This window comes from Gossypium arboreum, chromosome 12, assembly GCF_025698485.1.
Source record: "Gossypium arboreum isolate Shixiya-1 chromosome 12, ASM2569848v2, whole genome shotgun sequence".
Classification (NCBI taxonomy): domain Eukaryota; kingdom Viridiplantae; phylum Streptophyta; class Magnoliopsida; order Malvales; family Malvaceae; genus Gossypium; species Gossypium arboreum.
The window spans coordinates 1439822-1454544 of record NC_069081.1 but is presented as its reverse complement, the minus strand read 5'-3'; the positions used below and the strand labels follow the sequence as shown (position 1 = coordinate 1454544).

General features: G+C 34.7%; 1 long non-coding RNA gene across 1 annotated transcript; it reads left to right on the top strand.

The window, feature by feature from the left end:
- The first annotated feature begins 11381 nt into the window (after positions 1 to 11381).
- Positions 11382 to 13583, top strand: LOC128285272 (uncharacterized). Its single transcript, XR_008275738.1, has 2 exons — positions 11382 to 11502; positions 13342 to 13583. It is a non-coding gene; the product is annotated as an uncharacterized LOC128285272 (long non-coding RNA).
- The last annotated feature ends 1140 nt before the right edge of the window (positions 13584 to 14723 follow it).

Below are 14723 nucleotides of genomic sequence, written 5' to 3'. Positions count from 1 at the left end.
TCAAAAATTGATTTAAGATCGGGCTATTATCAGTTAAAGGTAAAGGAAAGTGATGTGCATTATGAATTCTTAGTGATGTCATTTGGGCTAACAAATGTCCCAGCTACTTTTATGGATCTTATGAACTGAAATTTTCAGCCGTACTTGGATCAGTTCGTGGTAGTTTTTATTGATGAAATTTTGGTATATTCAAGGTGCAAATCTAAACATGAGCAGCATCTTTGAATTGTTTTATAAACATTATGAGAGAAAACAGTTGTATGGAAAATTGAGTATGTGCGAATTTTGGTTATCAAAGGTGGTATTTCTTGGTCACGTGGTATCAGCAGATGGAATTAGAGTGGATCAAAGAAGATTGAAGCAATCATTCAGTGGAAAACTCCCAAAAATGTGTCAGAGGTACGTAGTTTTCTTGGATTAGGAGGGTATTATCAAAGGTTTGTGAATGAATTTTCAAAAATAAATTTACCGATGACAAAATTAATGCAAAAGAATGTTCTGTTTGTCTGGAATAATCAATGTCAAGAAAGTTTTATGAAATTGAAGTAGATGTTGACAGAGGCACTAGTTTTGACTTTACCAGAATCAGGGAAATATTTTATTGTGTATAGTGATGCTTCTTTAAATGGGCTCAAGTGTGTACTGATACAAAGTGGGAAGGTGATAGCTTATGCTTCTCGATAATTGAAACCACATGAACGTAACTATCTGACACATGATTTGGAACTAGCAGCTGTGATCTTTACTTTGAAGATATGGAGACATTTTTTGTATGGTGAAAAATACTACATTTATACTGATCATAAAAGTCTTAAGTATCTTTTACGCAGAAAGAATTAAATTTGAGACAGCGTCGATGGATGGAACTTTTGAAAAATTATGACTGTGTGATTGATTATCATCTGGGGAAGACAAATGTTGTGGCTGATGCATTAAGTAGGAAAGCAGCGAGTGAATTATGAGCAATGTTTGCACAGCTCAATATCAATGACGATGGAAGTCTGTTGGTTAAATTGAGAGTTAAACCAATGATGTTTGATCAAATTAAGTTATCACAGTTGGAAGATAGTAAGTTGATTAAGAAAAGAGAGATGGTTCAGAACTGTTTGGTAGAAAATTTCAGCATTAATAAGTATTATTGTCTGAGATTTCATAATCAAATTTGTGTTCCAGCTGTTTTAGACCTGAAGAAGTCAATACTTCGTGAGGCACATGACAATCCTTTTGCAATACATCTAGGAGGAACAAAAATGTATCGTAATCTAGAGAGTCTTACTGGTGGCGATGTATGAAGAAAGATATAGTGGAATATGTGGCTAAATGTTTAACTTGTCAATGAGTTAAAGCCAAACATTAGGTTTCAACAAGACTGATTCAGCCTATTAATATTCCTGAATGGGAATAGAATTGTATTTTGATGGATTTTGTAACAGGGTTGCCATTGTCAGCAAGTAAGAAAAATGCTATTTGGGTGATTGTTGATCGGCTTAGTAAATCGGCTCATTTCATAGCTGTTAGAACTGATTGGTCACTTCAGAAACTTGCGGAAACATACATCCAGGAAATTGTGAGATTGCATGGTATTCCTGTATTGATAATCTCCGACTGGGGTCCACGGTTTACATCCAGATTTTGGAGGCAACTGCATGAATCTCTTAGTACTCGACTTAATTTTAGCACAGCTTTTCATTCACAAACCGATGGACAATTAGAACGAGTTATCCAGATTTTAGAAGATATGTGTCGAGCTTGTATTATTGATTTTGAATTAGGTTGGGAACGTTATCTACCGTCAGCTGAATTTTTATACAATAATAGTTTTCAATCATGTATTCAAATGGCACTATATGAAGCTTTATATGGACGAAGATGTAGGATACCAGTGTGTTGGACAGAACTGAATGAGAGGAAAGTGATTGGACCAAAATTGATTCAAGAAACAAAAGATACTGTTAAGAAGATTCGAGAAAGACTGAAGACAGCTTTTGACAGGCAGAAATCATATGCAGATCTGAAACGTAGAGACATTGAGTACGCGGTTGGTGATAAGGTATTTCTAAAAGTTTCACCTTGGAAGAAAATTATGAGATTCGGTCAAAAAAGAAAACTAAGTCCTCGTTTTATTGGGCCATATGAAATTATTGAGAGAGTTGGACCAGTTGCATGTCATCTGGTTTTGCCTCTAGAATTGCAAAAGATTCATGATGTCTTTCATGTTTCTATGCTTAGAAGATATCGATCAGATCCTTCTCTTATTATTTCTACAGAGGATATTGAAATTTGACCTGATCTGTCATATGAAGATGAACCGGTTAAGATATTAGCACAAGAAGTGAAAAATTAAGAAATAAAAGGGTTCCTTTAGTGAAAGTTTTATGGAGAAATCATAATGTAGAAGAAGCGACTTGGGAACCGGAAGAAACGATGAGAGTACAGTATCCCCACCTCTTTTCAGGTAAATTTCGAGGATGAAATTTATTAAGGGGGAGAAATGTAACGACCCGAAATTTAAGGGTATCGAAAAAGTATATTTTTGGGTCTCCGTTTTCGAAATTTTTTTTTGTAAATATTTATTAAAAATATTTATGAAGCTAGTTGTGTGTTTAAAAGAAAATAAAAAGAACTAAATGGGAAATTATACCAAAAGTATAAATTGAGGCGGTTTATCGTGAGGAAAATCTAAGATTTTTATGTTTAATATATTATTATATTATTTTATAATAAAGATATTTTATGTTTTAATTATAAAATATTATATTATATTATATTATTATATTATATATATAAACTAAAGAAATAAAAGAAAGGAAATAGAAACAGAATAGGGGATGAAACAGAAAGAAAAGAAAAAAAAAAGAAGAAATGAAGAAATTTTGGGTTTTCAAGGTTTAATTTCAAATTGGTAAGTCAAATTAAGTCCTTTTCTTATAATTTTTGAGTTTTTAGAGACCTAGAACAAAATATGTCATGGTTTATGTTGAAATTTTGTTAGTTGATAGATTTTTAGACATGAGTTATGTTGAATTAATTGATGAATTAGGGGTTAAATTAATTGAATTTCAAGTTAGAAGTTAGTAAATGATTAAATTGTAAAATAAAGTGTAAGTTTTGAATAGTAAGGACTGAATTGAAAGAATTTCAAAATTAAGGATTTATGGTGAAATTGAATAGTTAAAATGAGTTTATAAAAGAAATTTAATGAGAATATGGAATAGTTTTAGTAAAATAAAATTAGTATTGATTTTGGGATTAAATTGGAATTTAGATAAAATTTATTTATAAAAGGAAATATTAGATGGAATTGTGTGATTGGTGATTTTTAATTGTTTAATTACGTAGCTAATATCGTACCAGAGACTTCAACAAAGAAAGGAAAAGAGAAGGCTGACGAGCAGTGATTCGAGAATTTCGGTTTGAATTTCTATAAATCAAACTTAACATTTAATTTGTTGTTATTATTATTATTATTATTATTATTATTATTATTATTATTATTATTAGTGTATGGAAAGATATTATGGTAAGTATCAGTGTTTTGATATTGAATTGAATGTATGTGAATATGTAATTATTGTGAAATGGATATTGAAATGATTAATTACTGTGAATTGAGAAATGAATTGAATACCCTGTTAGCTGTATCGGGCTGAGCCAAATATAGTTGGCATGCCATAGGATTAGAAGTGTTTAGGGATACTTTGACCTTGAGTTGATGAGGCACTATAAGTGTCGTACTGTTACTTCAACTTCGAGTCGATGAGGCACCATGTGTGTTGTACTGTTATTGTTACTTCAGTTTAATCCGATGAGGTACTAAGTACCGTACTACTACTTTTACTTCGGCAAAGCTGATGGGGCACTGAGTGCCGTACTGGTGTGTTGGTTGGATCCGTGTATCCGTCTAAGTCCGAGTTATGTTAATAGAGGTAAACTATTGAACTGAATAACTGAATGACTGTATTACTGGACTAAATAACTGATTGTTATTGATTGTTTGATACTGAATAACTGATTGTTATTGAATAACAATAAACAAATAATTGTTATTGAAAAATAATGATTGATACTGAGTTTGAAATAAAATAGAACACTGGATTGAAAGGTGAATATTTGAATAGTTATTGAATTTGAGTAGTTTTATATATGTATTTTATAATTATTTAAGTGTTGGTTTATAAAAATACCACTGAGTGCACACTTAGCGTATGGTTTGTTTCCGTGCGTAGGTTAGGTACAAAAGTGACTAACGACTCAGCATCCAAGTCAATCCTGAACTCAAATACGTGGTGATGTATTTTCTCTTTTGAAAATGGCATGTACTTAAGTTGTAATTTGTTGTTATTTTAATACATAAATATTAATGATAAATGATGGTAATGGTTGTTCCATACAATTACATATGTCTTAAACATAGTCTATATCATAGCTTTAAGTAATTTTGTTGAATGATAATTGAAATGAATTAATTAGACATCTTATGTTAGATTGTTATAAACATAAAAATGTTAGAGCTTTATATTATTAGTTTATTATAATTAGAGGTGTATAAATTCATGAATTGATTTGTTTGGATTGGTTTTGATTTGAATTTGCAGGGAATGTTAGATATTTATAAAGGGGTTATATTGAATTCACACAAAAAAAAATTCGGAGTCCCCGAACAAGTCTTGATTTGATTCTAACATGTGATTTGGACCTCGAGGTCCATTTTAGGGACTTTATAATTAAATCAAGATATCTATGTCATTTATTTTGAATTAATTGAAAATTGTCTGATAGGTTTGGTAATGCTCCGTAACCCTATTTTAGCGACAGTTTGGGGTTAAGGGGTGTTACAGGTTAGCCCTTATCGACGTGGCCCACACACCCAGATTAGCCTTGCCCATGTGGCCCACATGGCCTAGCCCAAAAACCCACACGCCCGTGTGGCCTACATGCCCAACTTGGCCTAACCCGTGTGGTTTACACAACCACGCACCAGCCTCCACATGGTCGTGTCCTGTGCATGGCGAAGCCTTCATCGATTACACGGCCGTGTCTCGCACACGGCTATCCACACGGGTGACCACACGCTCGTGTGGCATTGACAGTGCAGTTTTTTAGCTTTTGTCACAATCTCGTTTTCTACGTTTCGGGTATACAATTGTTACGATTTTGATGGAAAAACACTCTCGAGACACCAGAACCTAAAATTGGCCAACAAGATACCGAATTACATATTTAAAAATGATACTTAACCGAACTATATCAAATAGAACACTCTTTTTAATCTGACAAAACCCTTACCTTCGAGCAAGCAACGACGATTTCGCACAACAAGAGCGCCGATTGGAAACCCCCAGTCCCTTAATCTTCTCCTAAACACAAAACGAGCTCTATTAACCATCGATTCACAAACCAAAACAAAAACCACACTTACCAGAAATGCACAAAGATCACCAAAAAGCCGAAATAAAATGATTTGTGCAAAAATAAAAGTGACAAAATCGAAGAACAATTGAAAACAAAGAAAAATTTGCAAAGACTCCAAAAAGGGAAAAGTAAAGACGTCAGAATTCTTTTGGGAGAGAGAGAAAACGTTTATTTTTTAAGAAAGAAAAATAAAATAAAAGATAATATTCCATAATCCCCTATGTCTCTCCCACTAACCCTCTACACACAACTACATCAGAAGTTTGGCTCAGTTGAAACTCTATCAACTAACCGAGCAAAAATAATACTTACGTTCACACAAGGATTCGAACAAGGGACCTCCAACACATCAACCCCCTTACCACTCAAACCAGTAGGCTCATTCTAATATGGATTTACAGATAATTTAATATAAGCCCACTGAACAAAGATAAGGCTTGATTCCAAAAATCACAAAATTTAGCAAAGGTGAGAGTTGAACCCAAGACCTCTTTCACACACTTAGAACACTGAACCACTAAAGTAGATAAACACTTGTGTTAGATTTTACAGGAACATAAATAAATTTTTCAGGGTGTTACAATGACACAGTGCTAATGTCAATAACCATATTTTGGACAAATTTTCATTGATTAATTTATTTCTTACTTACACTCAAAGTATCAAGGGTATTTTAGGCACCTAAAACCCTAATATTTGCCTATATAAACACCCTTATAACCCAATTAGAGGGGAGCCAACTTGGAGATACACTTTTTCTTTAGTTTTTAGTTTAATTTATTTTTATGTTCGCTTAGTCGAAACTTATCTATTAGTGAATATGATTGCAAGTGGTGATTGTTCCGGAACCGCGCTTTAATGATTTATCAATGAACAATTTCTTTATCCCTTTTGTTTATTCTTTTATTTGTATTTTTGTTAGCCTAATCAACTAATGTTTGTACGAATACTAGAATAAATTGTGCTTTATTTATATCTGACATGTTTCGGTTATGGAATTATTTAATTGATTAAGTAGTTTAACAAGTGGATGTGTGAATAGTTAGCAATATAATGAGTGTTTCTCATACGAATTAGTTGGCATAAATTTGTGTTTTTAAACCTTAAGATTGACGACCCTAGGAAGTAATTTAGGATAAACGAGGTCAAAAGATATGTTTACCAAGTAAATTGTGGATTTATCCCGATTAAGAAAATGAGGTCGAAAGATAAACGTGTTGTAACACCCTTAACTCGTATACATCGTCAAAATAGGGTTACGAGGTATTACCGAGCTATCACATCATAACATATACATATCTCATACATTTAAACATTCAAACACATACATCATTCATATACAATCATATTGTCCCTTATAAAGCTCTATGAGATCTTAAAACATGCTTGGAAGAGGTTCGGGACTAAACTAATAACATTTGAAAAATTTGGGAAACTTAGAAAATTTTCTTGAATACAAAGGTCACACGCTCGTGTGAACAGGCCGCTTGCCTCACACGGCCATCAGACATGCCTGTGTGTCTATGCCGTGTGAAAATAGGGCATACATACTGACTTGCCTCACACAGCCGAGGACACGCCTGTGTGAAAACTAGTGGGTATACTGACTTGGCCATATGACCGACCACACGCCCGTGTGTCTAGCCCATGTGCCTATTTGAAATGGCTACACACGCCCATGTGCCAAGGCTATGTGCCTCACACGACCACCAGACACACCCGTGTGTCTAGGCCGTGTGCAAGGCTGACTTGAATTTCTAATTATTTCCAAGGGACACATGGCTGTGCATCAAGGCCATATGTCACACACGATCGAGCCACACGTCCTTGTGCTCAGCCGTGTGAACGTAAATAGCCCATTTGCAAGGCCAATTCACCACCCATAATGGTCTACCCTGCAAACTCAAAATGTGGCACCAATTCGTACAGAAAAGGCAGCCCAAAAAATCAACAAATTATGCCCAATTCATAGCCTAAAAATATTAACCAAATTAATACACATTTACTACTCTAAAACATACCAATTCCATATACCAATGCCATCCATTTCACCTAGTTCCAATACAAGCATTTTATCATCATTTTAACTACCATTTCCAACATTACAACCATAATAATTCATCATTTCTATCCATTACCAAAATATACCACTTCTCAAACAATATACCATTTATAGTCAACCATACTCATAATCACTAAACCATCACCATTTCCATAATTATCTTGCCAAACACAAAACCAAATGTATATACACACTATAAGCACATATATGAGCACATATCATAAGCCAAACTCACACTCAACGTTACCAAAACATATGTCCACATAACTCAAGCCTATACATGCCATATATCCAAGTTACAAGTGTATAAATACCGAAATCAAAAACCGAATAGTGTGATGCGATCTCCGCTGACTTTCAACCCTAGCGAATGTCCGAATCACTATAGAACATAGAAAAATAACAAAAAGTAAGCTGCAAAGCTTAGTAAGCTCGTATGATATTAAACTTATCTTATTGAATAAACATATATTAAGCATTTACATATACTATAATATAAATTCATTTGGTTTCACTTTTATACCATAATTCTAATCACATAATTAACAAAGTTTCACAAGTTAATATATTTATATGCTCATACGGATCAAAAACATTCTTATCATTTCGATCACATTTACATATACAAAATCAATTATTTATATAACTTCATTCAGACCAACATTCCTCACATTTTTTTTAGCCAAGGTGAATCGTGTTAATTATCATCAAGTAACAGTATTTCGCACGTTATATACCTTATCTATATATAGTTAAAACAAACATAACTCATGCCTCATTTAACATCCAATTCATACCTCTATATAGCCAAATGAACCCATTTTGGCATAAAACATATTTATACACAAATCTTTCTCATTTCATATACATGATATAATATGAACTCACCACTTTCATTCAATTCTCACATAAGTATTGTATGTACCTGTTTTACTTATTTCGATCATACTTTCATTCTTGTCTGACTATGCCCGTTGAACCATTCGAAATCACTAAGGATACTCGGGAATCACACATAGGTCGTACAATGCCATATTTTGGATATGGTCTTACATGTAAACTTATATCGATGCCAATAGCCCAACTATGGTCTTACACGAAATTTCGTATCGATGCCATGTCTCAGACATGGTCTTACACGTAATATCATAATGATGCCATATCCCAGATATGGTCTTACACGTATTCTCATTTCGGTAACCCTAATGTCATGACATTTGTATCCTATACTATTTCTAAGGTTCGTATAGGACTTTCAGACGTTGTAATTCTGTCGATTTTGGCTCGTAATCATGACCATATAGCATTCAATTCAATTCAATAATAAATAAACATTTATAACACAATTTAAGTACGTTTATTAGCATACGAACTTATCTCGTTTGTTGTAACGACGAATTAGGTCGACTAATCTGAAACTTTGTTTTCCCCCATTCTAAATCCGAATCTCATTTTTCTTTATCTATATAATAACAAATTTTACTTATTTAATCATTAATTCATTCAATTTAACACAATTTACACATTTTGGTAAAATTACACTTTTGCCTCTATTATTTCACATTTTTGTAATTTAGTCCTTATCATATAAAATCACAATTTCATGCAATTTCATCCTACGCATGCTTAGCCAAATTCTTCTTATTGCCTTAGCAGCCCATATTTTCCAAATAACCACACTTTTAACCACATAATTTCAATACTTAACAATTTAATCCCTAATTTGCATTTTTCTGAAAAATCACTTTATAAAATATGAAAATCTAACATCAAATATTCATATTTCACCATTAAACATCAAAGAACACATAAGCTCATCAATGGAAACTATCAAAATCTTTAACAATTTTGAAACCGAAGACACGGGCTAGCTAGTTTACGAAGTAACTATCTCAAAAACGTAGAAATCATTAGAAACGGAGCTAAAACCGTACCTAATCGAGCATTTGAAGTTTGGCCGAACCAAAAGCTTTTCCCATGGTTGCCATTATTTCTAATTTTCGGTGGAGAAATGGTGAAAAGATGATGATTTTAATTTGGTTTTATTAAACATTAACTTTATTAACTAATTACCAAAATATCCTTTAAAAACATTAGTAATTACACCAAATGCCACTCCACTATCATCCACTAACTCTTAAATGGCCAATTTTCCACTTAAAGACCTTTACTTTAATGTTCTATAGCTATTTGACGCTTTTAGCTAATAGAACATAAGTTTTACGCTGTACGCGATTTAGTCTTTTTTTCTGAATTAAGCATTCAAACAATAAAATTTCTTTACAAAACTCTCACACAAAAATTTTATCATGCTGTAAACTTTAATAAAATAATAAAACAATTATTTTGACTTTGGATTTGTGGTTTCAAAACTACTGTTCCGATTTGACCCAAAAACAGGCTGTTACACGTGTACTAGTCGATTAGTTTGGCAGTAGAGGCCGAAAGGTAATACTATCTAGTTAATAGCTAATTCTTAATTAAAAACCGAGTTCTTCTATTAATTACATGTAACACCCCTCACCCGTATTCAATGCCGAAATAGGGTTACGAAGCATTACCAGACTTATAACACTTATACCTATACTTTTCTCATACAATCGATCAAATCATATAATCATCATTCAAACTCAAACAATTTGTCCCTTATTATAGCCTACGAGGCCTTAAACATGCTTTAGAAGTGGTTCGGGACTAAACCAATAACATATAAAAATTTTGAAAAACTTAGAAAATTTACAACATTTCAAGGGTCACATGCCTGTGTGAACAGGCTGTGTGCCTCACACGGTTAATAGACACGCTCGTGTCTTAGGCCTTGTGGAAACAGGGCATACATACTGACCTGTATCATACAACCAAGGACACGTCCGTGTGCCAAGCCATATGAAAACTGGAGAGTATACTGACTTAGGTCTCAAGGCCAACCACACGCCCGTGTGTCTAGCCCGTATGCCCTTCAAAGTGACCGCACACGCCCGTGTGCCAGGCCGTGTGTTAGGTCATGCCAAACCTATAGGGTATACTGACCTATGCAAGACGGCCAAGTCACACGCCTATGTGCTAGGCCGTGTGCCAATTAGGGGTATACTGACTTGTAACACGCGGCCTGTCACACGCCCGTGTGTGAGACTGTGTGGAGGATACTAACTTCATTTAATATCAACACCAGGTGACACACGGCCATGTAACACGATCGTGTGTCACACACGGCCGAGACACACGCCCGTGTCTGTGCCCGTATGGACAAAAATAGGCTATTTGCAAAGCCATTTTGCCACCTTATTTTCACATACATGTACAAGCATAAATGATAACATTTTATAACCCAATAGGCAGCCATTCCATAACATTTCATACACATATTATACCAAATCAACCAAGTATTCAAATACCGAATTAACATCATGCATTTTCCATTCAAATGACAACTACATATCAAGATATCATTTGAATATTTTCATCCTATCCACTACTTGTAACGCCCCAATTTTCGGGAATTCTGTGAATGTTGACAAAATTTCATGCTTTGATTTTGTAATTTGTGAGTGAAATTATGAAATAGGACCTATGTGAAAATGTTTGAAAATGCTATAGGCTAAATTGAAGTGGCCAAATAAATAGGAGTGCAAAATAGGAGGATTTGCATGACAAACCTCTCATTTTACATGAAGTGGCCAGCCATCATGTTGTTGTAGACAATATGAGCACTTGATATCCATAATTCATGATACAAATTGATAATGGGTTAGGTAAATGTTCCATGATAATGGATTAGGTAAATATTCCATGATAATGGGTTAGGTAAATGTTCCATGATAATGGTTTAGGTAAATGTTCCATGATGGGAATTTCATATATTTTGTATTAAAGAATTAAATGGATGAAATATGAAATTTTATTAAAAGAAAAAGGGGTGAAAAGAACAAATTTTTGTCCATCTTTGTTCATCATAGCCTAAAGTTAGAGAAGAGAAAGGAGAGGAGAAAGCTCTTGAATGTTCGGTCACTTGGGGAAGAAAATTGAAGGTAAGTTCATGGTAGTTTGCTTCTATCTTGATGTTCATGAGTTCTTCTTGATTCTACCTTAACTCTTGAAGCATATTTTGGTTTTTAGTTGTGTTGTGAGCATTTAGTCATGAATTAAAATGAAGGAAATGGTTGTTGTTTCATGTTCTTTTGATGAAAAATGGAAGATAGGTGAAGTTGAGCCAAACAAATGAGCATGTATGTGCCTTAGATGCTAAGGGGAAAAATCGGCTAACATGTTGTGCTTTAAAATGATGAAATGGAGATTATACTTAAGTAAAATCATAGATATGTGATGATTGATTGTTGATATACATGTTTAAATAACATGCATGCAAGGTATGTGTGAAAGAGTGATTTGGTAATAAATCTGCTTGGGACAGCAGCAGTAACGTGATTTTGGAAAATCACCATAAATTGTGGGAGAAGAATTAGAAGCTGAATAAATTATGTAATTAAAGCTTATTGAGTCTAGTTTCTAATGAAATAAACAAGAACATATTTTGAATTCTGTACAATGAGAAATTTGATTCGTAATGAAGGGTGGTCAGATTAGTCAAATAGTGAAACATGGGAAACTTTGAGAAAAATTTGGTATTGATTGACCATACCAAAAAATTTTGAAAATTTTATGGATAGAAGATATATGAGTCTATTTTCAGGAAAAATTAACGGCACTTGATTTGGAGTTTCGTAGCTCCAGTTATAAATAATTTAGTGACTGTTGCTCAAGAAGACAGCTTGCAGTGAAATTATGATTATGTGGTAAACATTGACAAAAATTTGTTAATGAGTTGCTTATTGTTTTCTTATAAACTTACTATGATCTGTAGGTGTAGTTGGCCGAATATTGTAAGGGGTTAATACGTAGTTCGTATTTGAATAGTTAGATTAATGTGTTAGTAATCCAATTGTAGGCGTTCGTGTGTGGATCTCGTCAAGCATATAAATCGCAAGCAGTGTGTAACTAACACCCTCTTTCTTAGTCCGGATCGGCAAAAGTCGAAAAGTCGAAATGTCGAAAACCGGTATTTTGTAGATTTGCGAGTGTGCGAATGCTCGTGAGGTAAATCGATTAATGTTTTTGGTAAGCTGCAATGTTTGGACGCAAAGTGCATGATTTACGTGCCCTCGATATTTTTGGGCTTAATGGGCCAAAATTGGAATGATGGGCCAACTGCCCAATTCGGTAAGAACCCTCAGTAGTGATTCATTAGTACGTGAAAGGTAGGAATATGCATGAAAACCCTAAAATAGATAAATTACTGAAATACCTTTATAAGTGAAAAATTTACGCTTTTACCCCTAAGAGATAAATTACCAAATACCCCTAGGTTAAATTGACCTAAATGCATGTTTGATTGTTGTTATTTCTTGCATGCCATGTTGTTATTATCGATGCATGGGATGGGATATTGACGGAGGAATCTTGAAAGTGGCTTGTCCACGTCTTGGAGGCTTTGCCTCAATTTATGATAATTGAGTGACAAGGCCGCAATTGTGGAGTGTTAAATTTGGGTGGGTTGAGCTATTCCCCACATGGAGTGTATGGCTGGTACGGGTGGAGTGTAGTGGTTGGTGGGTTGAGTAGTCTTCCCAAATGGGCTTGCATATGTTATTGATGTTGCATGTATTTTGAAATGGGCCTATGGGCCATACTGTTATCTGAATAAGGGGCTAAGGCCCAGTTTATTGTAATCTGAAAAGGGCTTTGGTCCAGTACCACTGTTACCTGAATAGGCTTAGGCCCACTAGGCTTAAGCTGACTTGGGCTTTGAATGAGTTTTCCTTACACATTGAGTTTCCCCAAACTCACCCCTTTTATTTTCATCCACGCAGGAAATCCCCAACCATAGTGGGCTTGGAGCTGTGAGGGAATTCGGAGTGGCCACCCGTTCCGAAAGTTTGGTTTTCTTCTGGTGAAGTGGACATCCTATTATTTACGTTGAGGTTTGGGTTTTTAAATGTAATAAGGCCGCTTAATTATTTTTTATGATTTTAATATGTATTACTAAGATAAGTATTACTTATTTTAACTGTTGAAATTGGATACCTTTAGGGCGCGTTTTCAAAAACAACAATTGATTTCAAAATAACACGACAACAAGTAAAGCTTACGCAATGAAAGTATTTTCCAAAATTAATCACTTTTCCTAAAATGACTTAATCAAATCGGTTTCCTAGAAATATCCATGACGTTAAGGTGTGGCAATGGCGGTATGCATGTCTAGGATTGGATCCGAAGGAGCTTGGTACTTAAGCGATCAGATGGACTCACCACCTCTTTTCCGGTTTCCTACGGTGCATGACTTCCATTCACTTTAACCTATAATGAAATTATCTTTTAAAACACTAAGTAAGTTTTTCTGGATCAACAATATAAAATGTTTTGAATGCTTCGATGTGGCATGTCGGATCCGGTCATAACGTCTGGGCCGGGTTTGGGGTGCTACATTTAGTGGTATCAGAGCCTAGGTTGCAACAACTCGGATTTGGAATGGGTTTTCAAAAACAAAGATTTTCAAAAGCGAAAATTTTATAAAGAATGCGAAAAACTCAATTTTTAAAATTTAGATCTTTAGAAGGTGGCATTTGAATCTCTACTCAAGTCGTAAGTATTACTCGAACGTTTCGAATATTATCCGAATTATCTGTTTGTCTTTGAAACCCTACTAGGATACTCTAGATAGGATGATTACGAAACCATAGGAAAATCGATAAGAGATCAAAGCGTAGCTAGACTTCGATTCTACGAAAACAAACTTTGAATTACTGTCTGATTCATAAAACATCTGTAATAAACTCTGGAATATTGAATTGATGCATAAAAATTCGTAATTAAGATAAATCGATATGAGTACGAGAGCTACTCGGGGAAGAGGCCGTGGTCGAGGCCGAGGTAGTACTCAAGCTGGATCTTCGCCTTCTGAACACATACCCACTGGAGTAGTACGACCACCACCGACGGATGAGAATGGGTCGTATGATAGGGCCGCCGAGGATGATGCCCTGTCACAGGCAATGCTTCGTGTTCTGAAAAGGGTTGCCAGAGCAAGTTCGGGCAACGAAATTCAGAGATCTATTTCTGAATGACTTCGGGACTAACGGAACGGAGAACTTTAAGGGCGTGTCTGGTATAGCCTCGAATGTGGCGGAATATTGGTTGGAGGCCACAGAACGGATTATGGACGACTTGGACTGCTCTGAGGAGATTGTGAATG